The 6,866-nt window shown below is 60.2% G+C and overlaps 1 long non-coding RNA gene across 1 annotated transcript; it reads right to left on the reverse strand.

Annotated features, from left to right (window-relative positions):
• Positions 1-1,198: 1,198 nt before the first annotated feature.
• LOC139251217 (uncharacterized) lies at positions 1,199-5,605 on the reverse strand. Its single transcript, XR_011591380.1, has 3 exons — positions 5,552-5,605; positions 4,195-4,283; positions 1,199-1,316 (listed from the first exon to the last, which is right to left on the reverse strand). It is a non-coding gene; the product is annotated as an uncharacterized lncRNA (long non-coding RNA).
• Positions 5,606-6,866: the final 1,261 nt, after the last annotated feature.

Here is a 6,866-nt window from a genome sequence, read left to right on the forward strand (position 1 = left end):
CGTACCCCCTCACCCTCCTCTACCCCCATACCCCCTCACCCTCCCTCTACCCCCCGTACTCCCTCACCCTCCCTCTACCCCCCGTACCCCCTCACCCTCCCTCTACCCCCCGTACCCCCTCACCCTCCCTCTACCCCCGTACCCCTCACCCTCCCTCTACCCTCGTACCCCCTCACCCTCCCTCTACCCCCGTACCCTCACCCTCCCTCTACCCTCGTACCCCCTCAGCCTCCCTCTACCCCCCGTACCCCCTCACCCTCCCTCTACCCCCGTACCCCCCTCACCCTCCCTCTACCCCCGTACCCCCTCACCCTCCCTGTACCCCCATACCCCCTCCCCCTCCCTGTACCCCCGTACCCCTCACCCTCCCTCTACCCTCGTACCCCCTCAGCCTCCCTCTACCCCCCGTACCCCTCACCCTCCCTCTACCCCCCGTACCCCCTCACCCTCCCTGTACCCCCATACCCCCTCCCCCTCCCTGTACCCCCGTACCCCTCACCCTCCCTGTACCCCCGTACCCCCTCACCCTCCCTGTACCCCCGTACCCCCTCACCCTCCCTGTACCCCCGTACCCCCTCACCCTCCCTGTACCCCCGTACCCCCTCCCCTCCCTGTACCCCCGTACCCCCTAACCCTCCCTGTACCCCCTCACCCTCCCTCTACCCCCCATACCCTCTGACCCTCCCCGTACCCTCTCACCCTCCCCCACTGACCCCGGACCAACACCCCTCCCCCACTGACCCCAGACCAACACCCCTCCCCCACTGACCCCGGACCAACAGCCCCTCCCCCACTGACCCCGGACCAACAGCCCCTCCCCCACTGACCCCGGACCAACACCCCTCCCCACTGACCCCGGACCAACAGCCCCTCCCCCACTGACCCCGGACCAACAGCCCCTCCCCCACTGACCCCGGACCAACAGCCCCTCCCCCACTGACCCCGGACCAACAGCCCCTCCCCCACTGACCCCGGACCAACAGCCCCTCCCCCACTGACCCCGGACCAACAGCCCCTCCCCCACTGACCCCGGACCAACAGCCCCTCCCCCACTGACCCCGGACCAACAGCCCTGCCCCCACCTCCCCCTCCTCGGCCATGACCCCTGACCTTGTGCGCGAGGTCGATGACCCGGGCCTCGGCGTACTCCATCTTGAGCACGGCGTTCTCGGCCAGGAAACGGCTGCGCAGGTCGGTGAAGTAGGCGGTTCTCACGGGGTCAGCGTCGCTCAGCGTCTGGAAGTAGCGCAGTGTGTCCTGCTCGTAGCCCAGGGGGTCCAGAGCCCGCATCAGCAGGATGATGGTCAGCAGGCACCCTGGGGGGGGGGGGGGAGGTCAGAGGTCAGCACGGTCAATGGGGCCACGGGAGCGTCTCCAACTCACACACACACCGTGTCACAGGGCCCAGGGAGCGTCTCCAACTCACACACACACCGTGTCACAGGGCCCAGGGAGCGTCTCCAACTCACACACACACCGTGTCACAGGGCCCAGGGAGCGTCTCCAACTCACACACACACACCGTGTCACAGGGCCCAGGGAACGTCTCCAACTCACACACACACACCGTGTCACAGGGCCCAGGGAGCGTCTCCAACTCACACACACACCGTGTCACAGGGCCCAGGGAGCGTCTCCAACTCACACACACACCGTGTCACAGGGAGCGTCTCCAACTCACACACACACCGTGTCACAGGGCCCAGGGAGCGTCTCCAACTCACACACACACCGTGTCACAGGGCCCAGGGAGCGTCTCCAACTCACACACACACACCGTGTCACAGGGCCCAGGGAGCGTCTCCAACTCACACACACCGTATCACAGGGCTCAGGGAGCGTCTCCAACTCATGTACACCGTATCACAGAGCTCAGGGAGCATCTCCAACTCACACACACACCGTGTCACAGGGCCCAGGGAGCGTCTCCAACTCACACACACACCGTGTCACAGGGCCCAGGGAGCGTCTCCAACTCACACACACACCGTGTCACAGGGCCCAGGGAGCGTCTCCAACTCACACACACACACCGTGTCACAGGGCCCAGGGAGCGTCTCCAACTCACACACACACTGGGTCACAGGGCCCAGGGAGCGTCTCCAACTCACACACACACACCGTGTCACAGGGCCCAGGGAGCGTCTCCAACTCACACACACACCGTGTCACAGGGCCCAGGGAGCGTCTCCAACTCACACACACACACCGTGTCACAGGGCCCAGGGAACGTCTCCAACTCACACACACACACCGTGTCACAGGGCCCAGGGAGCGTCTCCAACTCACACACACCGTGTCACAGGGCCCAGGGAGCGTCTCCAACTCACACACACACCGTGTCACAGGGCCCAGGGAGCGTCTCCAACTCAAGTACACCGTATCACAGAGCTCAGGGAGCGTCTCCAACTCACACACACACCGTGTCACAGGGCCCAGGGAGCGTCTCCAACTCACACACACACCGTGTCACAGGGCCCAGGGAGCGTCTCCAACTCACACACACACCGTGTCACAGGGCCCAGGGAACGTCTCCAACTCACACACACACCGTGTCACAGGGCCCAGGGAGCGTCTCCAACTCACACACACACCGTGTCACAGGGCCCAGGGAGCGTCTCCAACTCACACACACACCGTGTCACAGGGCCCAGGGAGCGTCTCCAACTCACACACACACCGTGTCACAGGGCCCAGGGAGCGTCTCCAACTCACACACACACCGTGTCACAGGGCCCAGGGAGCGTCTCCAACTCACACACACACCGTGTTACAGGGCCCAGGGAGCGTCTCCAACTCACACACACTATCACAGGGCTCAGGGAGGTCTCCAACTCATGTACATCGTATCACAGGGCCCAGGGAGCGTCTCCAACTCACACACACCGTGTCACAGGGCCCAGGGAGCGTCTCCAACTCACACACATACCGTGTCACGGGGCCCAGGGAGCGTCTCCAACTCACACACACACCGTGTCACAGGGCCCAGGGAGCGTCTCCAACTCACACACACACCGTGTCACAGGGCCCAGGGAGCGTCTCCAACTCACACACACACCGTGTCACAGGGCCCAGGGAGCGTCTCCAACTCACACACACACCGTGTCACAGGGCCCAGGGAGCGTCTCCAACTCACACACACACCGTATCACAGGGCCCAGGGAGCGTCTCCAACTCACACACACACCGTGTCACAGGGCCCAGGGAGCGTCTCCAACTCACACACACACCGTGTCACAGGGCCCAGGGAGCGTCTCCAACTCACACACACACCGTGTCACAGGGCCCAGGGAGCGTCTCCAACTCACACACACACCGTGTTACAGGGCCCAGGGAGCGTCTCCAACTCACACACAATATCACAGGGCTCAGGGAGCGTCTCCAACTCATGTACATCGTATCACAGAGCTCAGGGAGCGTCTCCAACTCACACACACCGTGTCACAGGGCTCAGGGAGCGTCTCCAACTCACACACACCGTGTCACAGGGCCCAGGGAGCGTCTCCAACTCACACACACAGTGTCAGAGCCCAGGGAGCGTCTCTAATTCACACACCGTATCAGAGGTCAGGGACTGTCTCTAATTCGCACACCGTATCACAGAGCTAAGGGACAGTCTCTAATTCACACACCGTATCACAGAGCTAAGGGACAGTCTCTAATTCACTCACCGTATCAGAGAGCTAAGGGACAGTCTCTAATTCATACACCGTATCAGAGAGCTAAGGGACAGTCTCTAATTCACACACCGTATCACAGAGCTAAGGGACAGTCTCTAATTCACACACCGTATCAGAGAGCTAAGGGACAGTCTCTAATTCACACACCGTATCACAGAGCTAAGGGACAGTCTCTAATTCACACACCGTATCACAGAGCTAAGGGACAGTCTCTAATTCGCACACCGTATCACAGAGCTAAGGGACAGTCTCTAATTCACACACCGTATCAGAGAGCTAAGGGACAGTCTCTAATTCACACACCGTATCAGAGGTCAGAGACTGTCTCTAAATCACACACTGTAACACAGAGCTAAGGGAACGTCTCCAACTCACTCACTGTATCAGAGCCCAGGGACTGTCTCTCACTCATCTTCCATTGAAGGCTCTGCCTCTCTCTCGCATGCCTTGTCCAATACGGGCCCAGTTTGACGCCCTCTGACCCACACCCCCCCGACCCCTGACCCCCACTTACACTTGTTTTCAGGCTCCAGTTCCTGCAGCTGTTTGCATGACTCCAGCTCCGACTGCAAGACTGTCGACTTCTGAACAGACAGGTCACTCCTGAGGGGGAAGAGGTGGAGGAGAAGCGTGACACATCTCCGGCCCACGGGAGGTCACCAAGACAGAGGGAGCCAAACATAAGAACATCAGAAATAGGAGCAGGAGTCGGCCATTCGGCCCCTCGAGCCTGCTCCGCCATTTAATACGATCATGGCTGATCCGATCATGGACTCAGCTCCACTTCCCCGCCCGCTCCCCATAACCCTTCACTCCCTTATCGCCCAAAAATCTGTCTATCTCCACCTTAAATATATTCAATGACCCAGCCTCCACAGCTCTCTGGGGCAGAGAATTCCACAGATTTACAACCCTCTGAGAGAAGAAATTCCTCCTCATCTCAGTTTTAAATGGGCGGCCCCTTATTCTAAGACCATGCCCCCTAGTTCTAGTCTCCCCCATCAGTGGGAACATCCTCTCTGCATCCACCTTGTCGAGCCCCCTCATAATCTGATACGTTTCGATAAGATCACCTCTCATTCTTCTGAATTCCAATGAGTAGAGGCCCAACCTCCTCAACCTTTCCTCATAAGTCAACCCCCTCATCTCCGGAATCAACCGAGTGAACCTTCTCGGAACTGCCTCCAAAGCAAGTATATCCTTTCGTAAATACGGAGAGCAAAACTGCACGCAGTACTCCAGGTGTGGCCTCACCAATACCCTGTATAACTGGAGCAAGACTTCCCTGCTTTTATACTCCATCCCCTTTGCAATAAAGGCCAAGATACCATTGGCCCTTCCTGATCACTTGCTGTACCTGCAGACTAACCTTTTGTGTTTCATGCACAAGTAACCCCCAGGTCCCGCTGTACTGCGGCACTTTGCAATCTTTCTCCATTTAAATAATAACTTGTAACGTTACTACGCTAAAAGCTCTCTATACACATACAAGTTGTTATTACAAGAACATAAGAAATAGGAGCTGGAGTTGGCCATTCGGCCCTTCGAGGCGGTGGTGCTGGACTGACTCCTTGAACCTGTGCAGCTGAAGGTGCTCACACAGTGCTCGGAGGCCGCAGGATTTATATGATGTCTGCATCGGAGGGTGACCTTCCCTTTAACGCAACCTCCCCTTTAACAGTGGGTGACAGAACACGGCCAAGGGGACAAGGAGACTTGGGGGTCAGAAGGGGTCACGATGGCCAAGGGGACAAGGAGCCCTGGGGGTCAGAAGGGGTCACGATGGCCAAGGGGACAAGGAGCCTTAGGGGTCAGAAGGGGGTCACGGCTTCCTGTTGAAGCCCAACATGCAACAGGGCCTGGTCACTTACCGGAAGAGCTGATCGTCCGTGGCAGAATCGCGACACCAACCTTCGCCATGAGCTGGGGGATGGGCAGCGGCAAGGGGCGGGGGGGGGGGGGAGGGGGGAGAGAGAGAGAGAGATTACTGAGCGACTGGCACTCGACAACTATCCCCGTCCCCCTCCCACCCTCCAACATCCTGCCTCAACCCCTCTGCCGCACTGTCGGAGGGGCAGTGCTGAGGTAGCCCCGCACTGTCGGAGGGGCAGTACTGAGGGAGCACCGCACTGTCGGAGGGGCAGTACTGAGGGAGCGCCGCACTGTCGGAGGGGCAGTACTGAGGGAGCGCCGCACTGTCGGAGGGGCAGTACTGAGGGAGCGCCGCACTGTCGGAGGGGCAGTACTGAGGGAGCGCCGTACTGTCGGAGGGGCAGTACTGAGGGAGCGCCGCACTGTCGGAGGGGCAGTACTGAGGGAGCGCCGCACTGTCGGAGGGGCAGTACTGAGGGAGCGCCGTACTGTCGGAGGGGCAGTACTGAGGGAGCGCCGCACTGTCGGAGGGGCAGTACTGAGGGAGCGCCGCACTGTCGGAGGGGCAGTACTGAGGGAGCGCCGCACTGTCGGAGGGGCAGTACTGAGGGAGCACCGCACTGTGCTGTCGGAGGGGCAGTACTGAGGGAGTGCCGCACTGTCGGAGGGGCAGTACTGAGGGAGCGCCGCACTGTCGGAGGGGCAGTACTGAGGGAGTGCCGCACTGTGCTGTCGGAGGGGACAGAGAAAGAAAGGAGAGTCTGAGAGAGAGACAGAGAGAGAGAGTGTGAGAGAGAGAGAGTGAAAAATGAAGAGAGAGAGGGAAAGAAGTAAAGAAAGAGGGGAAGTGCGGAAGAAAAGATGAGTGAAAGGAAAGAGGGAGAAGGAAGAGAGGGAAAGGGTAGAGAAGAGGAGGCAAGCTAGGAGAAAAAGAGAGAGAGAGAGAGAGAGAGAGAGAGAGAGAGGAGAGAGAAACGGAGGCAGATTAAAACCTTGGCGACAGACACAGTACGTGTGGAATCCGATGTCGGAGGGAGATCCCTGGCTCTACACCAAGGGAGACACAGCCCACCCCCCTCCATACAGTAACCCCCCCTCCCCCCACAGCCCACCCCCCTCCATACAGTACCCCCCCCCACCATACAGTAACCCCCCCTCCCCCACAGCCCACCCCACTCCATACAGTAACCCCCCTCCCCCCACAGCCCACCCACTCCATACAGTAACCCCCCCCCCCACCATACAGTAACCCCCCCCCCCCCACAGCCCACCCCCCTCCATACAGTAACCCCCCTCCCCCCACAGCCCACCCCC

The sequence above is a fragment of the Pristiophorus japonicus genome, unplaced genomic scaffold (genome assembly GCF_044704955.1).
Source record: "Pristiophorus japonicus isolate sPriJap1 unplaced genomic scaffold, sPriJap1.hap1 HAP1_SCAFFOLD_4238, whole genome shotgun sequence".
Taxonomy (NCBI): Eukaryota; Metazoa; Chordata; class Chondrichthyes; family Pristiophoridae; genus Pristiophorus; species Pristiophorus japonicus.